Source organism: Musa acuminata, chromosome BXJ1-9 (assembly GCF_036884655.1).
Source record: "Musa acuminata AAA Group cultivar baxijiao chromosome BXJ1-9, Cavendish_Baxijiao_AAA, whole genome shotgun sequence".
NCBI lineage: Eukaryota > Viridiplantae > Streptophyta > Magnoliopsida > Zingiberales > Musaceae > Musa > Musa acuminata.
In genome coordinates this window covers 19,757,913-19,773,838 of record NC_088335.1, presented here as the reverse complement: position 1 = coordinate 19,773,838, position 15,926 = coordinate 19,757,913, and positions in this window count along the sequence as shown.

Here is a 15,926-nt window from a genome sequence, read left to right as displayed (position 1 = left end):
TGGCCAAAGGTTTTAACCAAGAAGAAGGTATCGATTACGAAGAAACCTTCGCTCCCGTGGCTCGATTAGAAGCCATAAGGATGCTCCTTGCCTATGCTAGTAGTTATAATTTTAAACTATTTCAAATGGATGTCAAAAGTGCCTTCTTGAATGGTTTTATTTCCGAAGAAGTATATGTCGAACAACCTCCCAGATTTGAAAATTCTCTTCTTCCTAATCATGTATTCAAATTGACTAAGGCTCTCTATGGCTTGAAACAAGCCCCTAGAGCTTGGTATGAAAGGCTTAGTTCCTTTCTTATTTTAAATAATTTTACCAAAGGCAAGGTTGATACTACATTGTTTATTAAACATTTTGAAAAGAATTTTCTTATTGTGCAAATTTATGTTGACGATATCATTTTTGGCTCTTCGGATGAATCACTATGTGAATCATTTGCCAAATCTATGAGTCATGAATTTGAAATGAGTTTAATGGGTGAATTAACTTTCTTTTTAGGATTACAAATCAAACAACTTAAGGATGGTATATTTCTTAACCAATCTAAATACACATTAGAATTGTTAAAACGATTTAACATGGATAATTCAAAAGCAATAAACACTCCTATGAGTACTGCAACTAAGTTAGATATAGATGAAAATAGTGAACATTTCGATCAAAAAACATATAGGGGAATGATAGGTAGCCTACTCTACCTCACCGCGACTAGACCGGATATTATGTTTAGTGTAGGACTTTGCGCTAGGTTTCAATCTAATCCTAAATTATCTCATCTCAAAAGTGTTAAAAGAATATTTAGGTATCTTAAAGGAACTCCAAATTTAGGATTGTGGTATCCAAAATCTGAAAAATTTGATTTAATAGCTTATGCGGATGCCGATTTTGGTGGATACAGGATAGATAGAAAAAGTACATCCAGAACATGCCAATTTTTAGGACATGCACTTGTTTCTTGGACTTCCAAGAAACAAAATTCAGTTGCACTATCTACGGCAGAAGCCGAATACATTGCTGTAAGTGCATGCTGTGCACAAGTTGTTTGGATGAGAAATATATTAGAAGACTACGGAATTCACTTTAAAAACATTATCATAAAATGTGATAATACTAGTGCCATATGTCTTACTAAGAATCCAATTCAGCACTCTAGAACTAAACACATTGACGTTAGGCATCATTTCATACGCGATCATGTCCTTAACAATGATGTTATTCTAGAATTCATTGACACAAAGCATCAATTAGCAGATATTTTTACAAAAGCCTTAAATGAAGATCAATTTGAATTTATTAGAAGGGAACTAGGCATGTTAAATTGTCCCTTGGAGTAAGACTTTTGAAAGGATGTCTTATTCCTATTCCGTTCGTTTGTGAATTTGATTTCATCTTCCTCTTTCGATTCCAAATGAGATATTAAAACTACAACTCAATGTCTCAACCTTTCCTTGTGTCAAAAAAAAAACTCTGGAAATCAAGAAAGGGGGAAGAAAAGTTTTCTTTCCTCTTTCACGGTCAGCCAGCGGTGGCACCGCCAGAATCGGCGGTAGCACCGCCTGAGCGCTCGGGCGCCAGGCGGTGGCACCGCTTGTTCAGGCGGTGGCACCGCCCGAGAGCCCTTTATAACCCGAGAAGGTTAGGGCCGGCGGTGACACCGCCCCCAACCCGTGGATATCTTCCTCCAGCTCTCTCAAATTCTCTCAATCTCTTATTCTGCTCTTCATCTCATGCTCCAAATTGGTCGTCTTTTGAACAAAACCTGAACTTCTGTTTTGTATTTAAATTCTGGATATATGCTTTTGGTTGAATGCTGATTTCTCTTTTTAAGCTGAATTCTGGATAAGTATTAATGAATGTTGGATTTGCGTGAATGCATGATGAGTTTCAAATTACCATGGGCTTGTATAGAAAGAAGAGGTTTGATAAAATGAATGCTAAATTTTTCTGTAAAATCGTATTCCTTTTTGTTGATGACAAAGGGGGAGAAAAGTGATGACTTATATAAGCTAGTGTGATATGAATGTCTTATGTGCCTTACATAATCTTTGAGAAATTCGCAAGATCACATAATCATATTGAAAGCATGTCAAACATATCATTAAATTCATGATAAAAATCTTCATTCGACTTGAAAATTTTTTTTCATCAAAGTTTCGTATTTACATTATGCTTAATGAGAATAGTGATAAGTTCTACGGTTAGAACTTATCGGTTCATGTTTGAATTCAATGGGATGAAATTCAAGTGTTTATTTTTTAACTTCTTATAATATGGCATATAGATAGGGGGAGTTATGGTTAACTCCGTCATCAATTGATTGTCATCATCAAAAAGGGGGAGATTGTTGAATCTCGGATTTTGATGATAAAATCAATTGATGGGTTATTTGATCTAATCCATATTATTGAGTTAAGTGTGCAGGGTTAACTACGATAAACCAGAAAACACAAAGAAAGTATACCGGAGTCAAGTTCGATGGACGTTTAAGAGTTTGAAGAATCGTCGGAGATGCTGCCAGAACCAACCGAGAAGAAATCGGGAACCTGTCGGAATTTTCGGAAGTTCGCCGAAGAGATCGTCGGAGGTTCACGGAGATCAACGAGAAGGCTCGGCTACTCATTAAAGTCATCACAAGTTCGGGAGCGTGCTTGGAGCCCGTCGGAAGAAGTTCGTCGGAAAGCTCGCCGGAACAAGACTCGACGTTCGCGGTTGAAAACTTGTTTAGGAAGTGTTTTTTTGTAGTTAACTTGTAATTAGGATTAGGATTAAGAGATAATCCTATATCCTGGTTAGGGGCCAACTGGGCCCAAAATTAGACTTGGTTTGGGCTAAGTTTGAAGCCCAACCAATCAACCAAAGAGTCTGGCGGTGGCGCTGCCAGACTGGGCGGTTGCACCGCCCAGCACTATCAGCGCCTGACACTGACAGGTGGTGGAACCGCCACTGACAGGCGGTAGCACCGCCAGCATCGGGAACTCCACGAGAATTCAAATTTGGAGCCCAAATTTGAATCCTCTTGAGGCCTATAAATACCCCTCAAATCTCAGCTGAGATTACAACTTTTGAGAAGCAATTTGATTGAGAAAAAAGTCTTAGAAAGTCTTAGCAAGTCTTCTTTTCATTTTGTTAGAGAGTTCTCCTCGTTCTTTCTTGCTGAAATTTTGTAAGAGGTTTAACTGCTTGTAAAAGGTTGTAAGAGGGGTATTTACCCTTCCATTTCAAGAGATTTGCTAGTGGAAGGTGGGAGCCTCATCGAAGAGGGGCCTCGCAAGTGGAGTAGGTCATTTGACCGAACCACTCTAAAATCGGCGTCATCCTTGGTTTGCATTTCATTATTGCCATTTACATTATTGCAAACCTTCTTACATGCTTTAGTTCCTTATTACCTTTGCTGCACAACTTTAAGAATACGCCTTCAAGTTAAGCTTTTCAAGTTTCGTACTTTTCGTACGAAAGTTTTGTCGAAATCAACGTTTTAATCCGCTGCACTAATTCACCCCCCCCCCTCTTAGTGCCGCTCCGATCCTAACACTCGTGTCATTGGCTACATATTAAAAGAATTATGATGGCTTTAATCCATATTGATAATAATATGGATGAGTACATAGGGATAAGGGTCAGCTACTTGATAAGTCTCTCATAATTTAGTTGGGTTACGACTCATGGAAGTGCCACCGCAAATCAAGCTGGATCAATTTCATCACATCGAATTGACCACTAAAATTGATTATACTATATTTGTGCTAAAAAGAGGGCTAACGAGAAACTTGTTCTTTCTAATTATGTTTCATAAATTTTGAAATTTTTGATGAAAGCACTGATCTTGTGAAATATATGACTATCTTGAGGTCAAAATGACATTATTCTACGTGAATTATGATGATGCCCTCATATGTTATATTTCTCTAATTAGGAATTTTATAAAGTTGTATTCTCGCCTTCTTCTTTGGTTAATTATATTCTTTCAAGAATTGGTAAAAGACTTCAATCTCTAGCTTAATTATCACAAGTAATTGTTATGAGAGTTGAGTCAAGAGATTCGAATATCCCATTTGCTAATGATGATGTGTATATGGTATTGTATTTATGTATTTGTAATTCATTAGCATGTGTGGATTATATATTGTATTATTGCATGAACTAACTATCATTTAAAAAATTATTTTTATCATTTACCTTAATATATCTTTTTATTTATTCGGGATCACCCTACTATTGCAATGCTATTGTTGTTGAATGCTATTATTGCAAAATTATTCCAAGGCATAGGACAATAGCTAATAACAATAGGAGCAACACATATTCTTTTAGTAAAAGTACTATTGAGCGATCAACTTAAGATATTTTTTTTCTTATTAATTTTTTAAACCATGACTAAATAAGTTGGATCATTATTGTTAAAATAAGTTTCATACTTTTGGTACATGACTAAATAATGTTGAATCATAGTTGGGGTTTGATAACTTTTTTTATGGTATTAGAGCATGGTTAAGTACTTATGAGAGTCTCAAATTTAAATAATAACTATGACAATAATCTTTTTAAGATTATAACACATGTGAGGAGGTGGAATTGGAGCTGGACAAGGGGCGCGAGCTGGTATTTCCACGAGATTATAGAGTGGTATGCCGATGGTGCCATAGGCTAATTAATTACCCAACCAAAGCCCCAGTTATTGATGGCCTGATGCATCCTATCCCTCCACCTGTGCTAAATGCTGCTACTGTGGGAGTTCCACATAATGTTGTAGTCCTTTGCAAAATCTTCATACGATATTGTTGTGCCTGCAAGAGTTCCGCATAATGTTGTTACTGCTATTGCTGTAGAAGTTTTGCACAATGTTGCTATTGATGTAATTCCTCAAATACTTCCCGACTAGTGCAAGTGGACATGATGGTGTTTGCTGGTACTGCTGGAGGGCAACATGAAGCTTGAGGAGTTGAAGCAACTTGGACCCTTTCCCTTCGATGGGAGTCATGACCTATTAATGGCCGAATGTTGGATCCAATGGGCCATGAAGCTTCACATTTGACGCCATAGGCTACCCTAAGGAGCAAAACGATCACCTTTACCACGTTCATCCTTAAAGGCAAAGCCAACCTGTGGCAAGCTACCATACCCAACGTTAAATTCTGGAGATTGTCTATGATGTGGTGACTTAGCAAGTATTTAGGGAAGCTTTTTATAAGTAATTTTATCTTATCACATTTGGAATTTTTGAATATACAATAAGGTAGTTGGACAGTGGTAGAATATGAGCACAATTTCACATAACTCTCTTGCTTTGCTCGACACTTAATAGTAAATGACGACTAGAAGATTCGACACTTTCAGAGTGGTACGGCAAATTACATCCAAAGAGTTAGTTGGCCTCGTGGAGCTACCGACCTTTGTAGAGGTCATCAATAAGGCCCTTATGTCAAAAAGATACTTTGAGCAGCTTTTGAGCCGAAAGGACCAAGGGAAAACCTTTCGTTTTTCCTTCGTTGGAGGTGGTTCATGCATGCACAGCACTAATCAAAGACTCTCGAAGAAGCTGAGATTGCATCAATGGCAACCACCATCTCAGAAGAATCCAAATGCTCCAAGTAGGTTATTTTCATATGCTATAACTGTGGGCAAACTGATGACATTTCTACTCATTGTTTGGTGGGACAACGAGTGTGTTTTATCTATCAACAGCTTAGTCACATGCCGAAAGATTGCCCAAGATGGTTGTAACAATGACCTTTACCCATCTCGTGATCAATGGAGTAGATCTCATAGGAACCAAGCCCAAGTCTTTGCTTTGACTCAACAAGATGCTCTAGCTTTTGGATCAATGATTCAAGGAGTCCTTCCCCTTTGTAAATTGATAGCTAATGTGCTTATTGAAAGTAGTTCTACGTATTCATCCATTGCACTACATTTTGCATGCAAGATGAATATAGAACTTGTTCCACTAGAAAACATCATGTCTCTAGCCACACTTGTTAAGAAATCCAAGCTGATGGATTAAATATTCAAGGATTGCTCTATTAAGATCAAGGATCAGGATATAACTGTTTACTTCATCCTCCTAGACTTGTATGATTTCGATGCTATATTTGGTGTAGATTGACTTTTAGCTTATTATCTGAGCATTAATTATTTCGTGAAGATTATGATTTTCTCACTACCAAGACAATTCTCTTTTAAATTTATATGTGTGTGAGATGACCACTTATTATTTTGGCTCCCCATGCTGTGCAAGTACTAAAGCAAGGGTGCCGAGGATACTTGACATTTGTGTTTGGCAATCAACGTGTTGAACCTAACTTTCAGGACATATTCATTGTTAAAGAATTTTTAAATGTATTTCTTGTGGATTTATTAGGGTTGTCTATTGAATGATAAATTAAATTTTGTATTGAGTTGTAACATGGCACAACACTAATTTCAAAGCCACCTTAACGAATGACACTGTTAGAGCTTCTCGTACGAGAGCTATTAGATAAGAGATTTATTGAACCTAGTATCTCTTCATGGGGTGTCCTTATCTTATTTGTCAAAAAGAAGAATGGTTTCATAAGGTTGTGCATCGATTATAAACAATTGAATCAAGTAATCATTAAGAATAATACCCTCTTCCTCATATTAATAATTAGTTAATCCAAGTATATTCTAAGATTTTCTATTAGTTACAGTGTATCCAAATATATTCTAAGCTTGATCCAAGATTGAATTACCAAGGATTAGAGAGATAGATATTTAAAAGACTGATTTTCAAATATGATATGGCCACTATAAGGTTTAGATTGTCATTTGACCTAACTAATGCACTTGTCATATTTATGGACTTAATAAATTAGGTTTTTCACTAATATCTAGATAAATTCATAATTATATTTATCCATGATATATTGATATATTCCAAAAGCTCAAAAGAACATAAGGAGCACCTAGGAACTGTTTTAGGCATTCTACCAGATGAGAAATTTTATTATAAGCTGAATAAATGTGAATTTTGGCTTAAGGAAATCATTTTCATGGAGCTTCAAAAGGTGGAAGCTGTGGTGAACCGGAAATGACCTCCCAATTTTTTTGAGATAAAAAAGCTTTCTTAGATTAATAGGTATTATCGAAGATTTGTGAAAAGTTTCTCCAATATAGTTACTCTTCAAACTCGTGTTACTTAAAAAATGTTAAGTTCGTTTGGGATGACAAGTGTGAGTAGAGTTTTTAGGAGCTAAAATCCAAACTCATTAGTACACTTGTATTGGTGATACCTTTTGATGGAGATGGATTCGTTATATTCAGTGACACCTCATTCTAGGTTATGGTTATGTGCTACTGCAACATGATAGGGTGGTTGCTTATGACTCCGAATAACTAAAAACTCATGAAAGAACTATCTTACTTATGATTTTGAATTCACTTTAATTGTTTTTGCTATAAAGATTTAGAGGCACTATCTTTATGGTTAGACTCTTGAGATTTTCAAGGGTCATAAAAACCTCAAATATCTATTTACACAAAAGAAGCTTGATATAAGACAATGAAGACAGATAGACTTCGCCAAGGATTATGACTATAGCATCAACTATCATCAAAGGAAGGCTATTGTTATTGCTTATGCCTTTAAGTCAAAAGTGTATAGGATATATTACTCACAAATGTATTTTCAAATAGCATAGAATTGGGACTGAAGCTTATTAGGGAGACAACTTATGATTTTTTTGAGTGGTGGTAAAATCTTTCTTGATAGAGGAAATCAAGGAGTATTAGAAGGATGTTCCCTATTTACAAACCTTAGCTAGAGATTTAGAACATGGACTATGGTAGTAGCTGGGATGAACATTTACACTTAGTAGAGTTCTCTTATAATAGCAACTATTATTTTGAGATTCAAATAACATCTTTTGAAGCTTTATATGGAAAAAGATGTAGATCTTCACTTTATTGGGATGAATTGGGAGAAAAAAAATTACTTGGACCTCATATGATTCAATGGGAGATAGAGATAATTCAGTTCATTCATAAGATGTTACTAACAACCCATAATTGACAAAAGAGCTGTGTCTATCGAAGATGAGACTTAGAGTTTGAAGTTGGTGATCATGTTTTTCTCAAAGCATCATCGATAAAGGGTGTAATGAGATTTAGATTAGAGGGAAAGCTAGCTCCTCATTTTATTGGATTAGAGGGAAAGCTAGCTCCTCATTTCATTGGACTTGTAGAAGTTCTGTAAAGTATTATTCTAGTCACTCTACCACCAACACTCTTGGAAATTTATAATGTGTTTCATGTGTTAATGCTCCATTGCATACTCCTCTCACGTCCTAACTATTTCAATTACCGGAAGATGCTATTGACGTGGAGCAACTAATATAAATTCTAGAGCGAGGATGCACAATTTGAGATGAAACATCATATTATTGGTGAAGGTCTACTAGCAGCATCATTCGACTAATTAGGCTACTTGGGAATGAGATTAGAAAATCATTGAGAAATATCTTCATTTGTTAATAGTATTTTTAATCAATTTTAAAAATCGATCAATAAATCAACACATTAATGAAACTTGATTGATCAAGTTGAAATTACAAGAGAATAAAACTAAGTCATAAATAAAGGGTAAGTAAAGAGAGACAAATAAATCTATAATAGTTCGGTCTTCCTGATATATGCTCACTCATGATTTCTCTTTCCTCGAGGTCATCGATTTTTAGTACCAATCTTCTTTATAATGGACAAAGATTAACTATCATTGTTATAATATTCTTCTTTTCAGATTTAAGAGATAACCTTCACACTCTCTTTTTATAAGAGATCTCTTATGTCCTACAACTTATAATTTAAACTAAACTCAAGAGGAGGAGACTCAACATAAAATGAGAGCTTACAATATTTCACTAGCTCAGGAATGGATACTACATTAACCAAGCATGAGTGAGGTATTTATAGACTCCAAAAGGCTTGAAAAATAAGGTTAAAAATTTAAATCTTCAAAATTTCGAGGTACGAGTAGTACTACCATCGACATTGGACAGTATTGCCATCATAACTTTTGATAGTTGCAATTCTAGACTATGGCAATACTATCATAATTTTTAAATTTTGGGTGGCATTACCATTACCCTAGGTAATAAATACTATTGCTATTGCTAATCATAGGTACCCTGCGAGCCAATCACGTGAGTGATGGCACGTGTGACTTGACACATAGTCTTTTTGATTATTATTATTATTTGACATTTTATCATTTTATATTACCTGTTGCTTGAATATATTGTGATGTCTATGGATCCGTGCAATAGAAATCGAATCATGATTAGATCACAATAATGAAACCGATTCACCTTTAAACATAGATCCTAAATAATCCCGATCATAAGTTACTCGAGGGGCACATCGAGATAACCAGACAAATTGGTGTATTGTATCCCCGTCCATATAATGGATGCAACTAGTCTCATAGTTGCTTGTGTGGGGACATTAGGGATACAGTACAAGTGCTCATTGAAGAATGAGTTCATTGATTGATCTGCTTATGGAATACTGGATGGTTGATGTCTTATTGTTAGATAGTGATTCCATAGTCCCAGTGGTATATCTGGTCATTAGACTTCAGACACCAAGGATGGCTTGTATGAATACTCCACTCTTTGATACCGAATTTATAGGTCTGGAGGTTTCAGATCTTTTATAGCCGGTCATCGAGAGTGGTAGCCAACATTATAAGGACTATTGAGTGTCGATAGAGGATCAGCCACTCTCGGTGTCATAAAAGGAATATTACATGTATTTTTGCTTAGACAAATCCCTAGTTAGGGTCATTTGGATTGAGAGAGAAAGACTTCTCCGGGAGAATCCGATTAGAGTGAGACTCGAGCAGAAACCGTATAGGTCTGATAACACCATACCCGCCATACAGTCTCCAAGATATTAGATGGATGAGGGACTATAGATATATGGTAACTGAGGATAGATAGTTCCAATGGATTGGATTCCCCTGTATCGTCTAGGGATTGTGGCATAGTGGCCTAGTATGTCCGCAGTCGATGAGTCGAGTGAATTATTATGAAGATAATAATTCACTGAGCTAGAAGGAGTTCTGATAGGTATGACTCACGATCAGCTCGATATTGGGCCTAGAGGGTCACACACATATGGTAAGTGTTGCGATGAGTAAAGGTTCGGATATAAGATTCCACTGTAGCCCCTATCTTATTAGATATCCAATAAGACCCTAAATTATTGGATCCTATGGATGAGATCCACTAAGAGCCAATAAGATATTATTGGATAGAGATCCACTAATCTAAGAAGCTTGGATAGTTGGATGAAAATCTAATACCCAATATGGTATGATCTATTAGGGTTAAGTTGATAAGAGACCTCTATAAATAGGAGGAAACAAATGGTTCATAGGCTAGAGCCTCTTTGGGTTACCATCTCCTATTCTTCTCCCCTTCTCCTCCTCAGATAGCAGGCCTGGAGTTTTGAGGAGCATTGTCACAGCCTTGTTGTGTCGATCATCGCTAGAGAGGAGGGCATTTGACTTCCTTCATCCTCTCCTATAGATCTGCAGGGATTCAGGGACATACGATCTCTCTAGGTAACACAACTATCTCACGTGTGGTTTTAAGTTTTACAGATTTTGCACTCCAATCTTTGTATGATGACGAACAGAACGATGGAAAATTTAGAGATTTTAATTTTTATTCTTCCACTGCGCATGTGATGTCACCCCCTAGATTTTCCTATTGGCGCCCCTACCGCCTCGCTGCCGGTAGGGTGGTAGCGGCCGCAACAAGTAAACTGTTAGGATCGAAGAAGCACTAAGAGGGGGGGGGGGAGGGGGGGGGGTGAATTAGTGCAGCGGAAATCTTTCAATGATAAAAAACGTTCAAACGATAAAAACGATTTCGGTGTGAAAGCTGATTCTAAGATTACTTTAACTTAAGATCAAGTGAGAGGATGTTAAAGTCAATCTATGAAGGCAGTTTGCAGTTATGATGAAAACCAGAATATAAGCGCAAACTGAAATACGATGTTCGTATGAAGAAACTGATTTACGTCTAAATGCTGATTCGTAAATCACTTGATTAAGCGAGATGCAGTTTAAGTAAGGATATAAAGGCAGTTTGCAGTTATGATAGAAATCAAAACGTAAACGCAAACTGAAATATGATGATCGTACGAAAAAACAGATTTACGTCTAAACGTTGATTCGGAATGTGCAAAGCTTGAAACCCGATCGTACATGTGCAGAAAGCAGTAAGCTTTAGAGGAGGTTTGCAGTAAAGATAATATGCTCAAAGTAAATGCAAACCGAGATTTAGAGTGGCTCGGTCAATATTGACCTACTCCACTTTTGGCTTTCTCCACCGACGAGGTCACCGACGTCAACTAGAGCCTTTCTTCAATAGGCGAAGGCCAACCACCCTTTTACAGTTACACTCCTTTTGACGGGCTTAGGAGACAACCCTTACAGAATTTTCTCTCCTCTCTTTACAGCTTAGAACTTGGAAGAAAAGAGGGAGAAGAACTTTTGGCCTCTACAACAATTTTGAGCTCTAAAAATCATAGAACAAGATCAAGATTTTGATGTGTATTCTCTGCTCTTTCAGTGCTGAATGGGTGGGGCATTTATAGGCCCCAACCCAGTTCAAATTTGGAGCTCAAAACTGTTAATTCCCGGAATTCCGGGATCAGGCGGTTGCACCTTCTGACTGGAGCGGTTGCACCGCCTGGCAGAGCTCGAAGACTGAGCCTCTGGGCGGTGCTACCTCATGTCAGGGGCGGTTGCACCTCCTGCCAGAGCTTGAAGACTGAGCTCAGGTGGTGCAACCTCCTGACTAAGGCGGTTGCACCGCTCAGCCAGTGCTCGGAGACCGAGCCCAAGCGGTGCCACCTCTTGTTAGGGGAGGTTGCACCGCCCATTCTCGCTCGGAGACTGAGCCCAAGCGGTGCCACCACCTGGCTAGAGTGGTTGCACCTCCTAGTCTCGCTCAAAGACTAAGCCCAAGCGGTGCAACCTCCTGCCTTGGGCGGTTCAACCGCTTGGCAGAAATCAGGGTCCGAATGGGTTGATCCATTCAGCCCAATTTGGGTTTTTCAGGGGCCCAATTGCCCCAAGATTAAGTTAATGGGATCACCTCCCATTTCCAACTTAATCATTGTGCTAACTACGATATTCCCTAAGACATTTACTGCAACTTGCTCCGGTGCGTCAATCGCTTCTTCTGGCCAGCTTCCGGCGAACTTCCGTCGATCATCCGATGAACCCTCGGTGATGCTCCTCCGGACTTCCGGCAAACTCCTGGACTTGCGACGATCCACTTAGCGAGTTCCGACGAGCTTCTTTGGCAAGCTCATTGACTTCTCGGATTTGTTCCCATAGAACTTCCGATGACTGTCCGAACTTCCGTCGAACTCTTGAACTCCCAACGTAATCATTGTTTTGACTCCGGCGCAACTCCTGCTGCATGTCTTACTTTCATCGTAGTTAATCCTGCACACTTATCTCAACATATAGATTAGATAACAAATGACAATTGACTTCATCATCAAAATCCGAGATTCAACAATCTCTCCCTTTTTGATGATAAGAATCAATTGATAATGGAGTTAACCTTAACTCTCCCTGTCTATATGCCATACTTGAGATAAGTCTTTCTTGAATTCAAAACCTTTGAATTCAAGAGACATATTGATAAGTTAAAATCATTTAAACTTATCAATACTCCCATCATGAATCCCATCATGATGTATCTCTTTGAAGATGATGTCAAGGCTTGACATTCATTTTCAAATTTTACATTACAAGTTTGAATGATGGTAATAGTAGCAATTTATCATATTGTAAGATATCAGCATATAAATCTGCAAAGTAAGATTTTGATAACATTACATGATGCACACATTTCAAATGTTTTAGCAATTATTACATTTCATCACATGGTAAGATATCAATACATAAAATTACGATGCAAGTTTTTTGTTTGATATCTTGACCTGATACAAACAAGGCATAATGCAAATTATAGCAATCATAGCATCTCTTGGTGATGCAAGCATGACATTGATACTCATATATTTCTCGGTGATGCAAGCATGGCATTAATACTCATATATTTCTCCCCCTTTGTCATCAACAAAAAGCATGATAATTGTGATACCAGGAGAACAATATAAGCAAATTTTGAGCATAAGTGTGATAGTCGTTCATGCCTTTACTCGGTTCATGTTATTTTCAATAGTAAGTGATAGGAAATCAATTATACAAGCATGATATGTAGATCACTTTGAATACTTCTTCCTTTTTATTTGTTATAATCTTTTTGCATGAAGGAGGAAGGCCATTTGTGATACTAGCTATTTGTGAGTTTACTTTGAGTGAAGTTAAAACTTATGAGAGATTAAATCATGCTTCAGGTATCAAGATATGTGTGAGAAACAACTCTTTGCAAGTATAAACACAATCATCCATATTTCAAGATGGAATTCATAAGCAGGAATCATTTCATCAAATCCATTTCAGAAAAATATTTTTCACATATAAGTGTATGAGAAAATCTGATTTTTAGGATACCAATTGTTAAGCGAATCCAAACATGAAATGGACACTTTCATGCATTCGGACAAGACTATGCTACATATTTTCAAATACAATCAAAACATGCTTATTGTTATTGAGATTTTTGTATTCAGCACATAATTTCCAACATGTTATTTTGGCATGTAATGGCAGTCAAGTGATTCAATAAAGTCTGAAAAATAGTTTATGTGTTTGGACACATCAACATTCATAATTCTCTTCTTATGAAATCAAATTGTTCTTTACTTAGAGGTTTTGTAAAAGTATCAGCTAGTTGATGTTTAGTATCAATGAATTCTATGATTACATTATGATTAGTAACATGATCTCGTATAAAGTGATGTCTAATATCAATATGTTTTGTTCTTGAGTGTTGTATAGGATTTTTCGTTAAGCATATTGCACTTGTGTTATCACATTTAATAGGAATATTTTTAAGATGAATTTTATAATCTTCTAAGGTGTTTTTCATCCATACAACTTGTGCACAGCATGCACTTGCTGCAATATATTCAGCTTCGGTTGTTGATAGTGCAATCGAGTTTTGTTTCTTAAATGACCAGGAAACAAGGGCATGTTCTAAAAATTGACATGTTCCTGATGTGCTTTTTCTATCTAGTCTACAACCAGCAAAGTCCGCATCAGCATAAGCAATTAACTCAAGATTCTTTGATTTTGGATATCATAATCCTAAATTTGTGGTACCATTAAGATATCTAAGTATTCTTTTAACTGCTTTGAGATGAGATATCTTAGGGTTTGATTGAAATCTTGCACAAAGTCCTACACTGAACATGATATCTGGTCTAGTTGCAGTGAGGTAAAGTAAACTTCCTATCATACCCCTATAAGTTTTTTGATCGAAGCTTTCTTCACATTCATCAATTTCTAACTTAGTGGAGGTGCTCATAGGAGTGTTAATAGCTTTTGAGTTATTCATATTAAATTTTTTCAGCAAATTCATAGCATATTTAGTTTGACTAATAAAGATGCCATTGCTTAGTTGTTTGATTTGTAAGCCTAAGAAGAATGTTAATTCTCCCATTAAACTCATTTCGAATTCAAGACTCATAGTTTTAGCAAAAGATTCACAAAGAGATTCATTCGTAGAACCAAAGATAATATCATCAACATAAATCTGAACAATGAGAAAATCATTTTCAAAATTCTTGATGAACAATGTAGTATCAACCTTGCCTTTTGTGAAATTATTTTCGATAAGAAAAGAACTAAGTCTCTCATACCAAGCCCTTGGAGCTTGTTTTAAACTATAGAGAGCTTTAGTTAATCTAAACACATGATTAGGGAGGCTATTATTTTCAAATCCAGGAGGTTGTTCAACATAGACTTCTTCGGAAATAAAGCCATTAAGAAAAGCGCTTTTAACATCCATTTGAAACAACTTAAAATTATTACTACTAGCGTAGGCAAGGAGCATCCTTATGGCTTCTAATCGAGCCACAAGAGCGAAGATTTCTTCGTAATCGATACCTTCTTCTTGGTTGAAACCTTTGGCCACTAATCTAGCATTGTTTCTAACCACGATACCATATTCATCTTGCTTGTTTCTAAAAACCCATTTAGTACCAATAACTAAATGGTCATTTGGCCTAGGAACAAGCTTCCACACTTCATTTCTCTCAAATTGATTTAATTCATCTTGCATTGCGATAATCCATGAATCATCTTTCATGGCTTCGTCAACACATTTGGGTTCAATTTGGGAGAGAAAAGCGGCGTTGGAACAAAAATTTTTAAGAGAAGAATGTGTTTGAACCCCCTTTGATGTGTCTCCTAGAATTAGCTCCTTAGGATGAGTATCTACATACTTCCAATCCTTAGGTAAGGATGTTTCGGAAGTGGATGCATTCAGGTTGCTAGTTGGAGACGGGGTTTCATTTAAATTCAAGGAATCAAAATTAACATCATCATCAAAATCGTTTTTCCTGATTTCGGAAATCTCATTAAAGACAACATGAATGGATTCTTCAATAATTAAAGTTCTTTTGTTGAAGATACGAAAAGCTTTAGAAACCGAAGAATAACCAAGAAAGATTCCTTCATCGGATTTAGCATCAAATTTTCCTAAGTTATCTTTTTCATTCAAGATAAAACACTTACACCCAAAGACTTTAAAATATGAAACATTGGGTTTTTTGTTGTTCCATAACTCATAGGGAGTTTTGGTGAGTAAGGGTCTTACTAGAACTCTATTCAAAATATAGCATGTAGTATTTATGGCTTCGGCCCAAAAATATTTGGGTAGGCTATGTTCATTTAACATGGTTCTTGCCATTTCTTGTAAATTTCGATTTTTTCTTTCTACTACTCCATTTTGTTGAGGATTTCTTGGAGTAGAGAA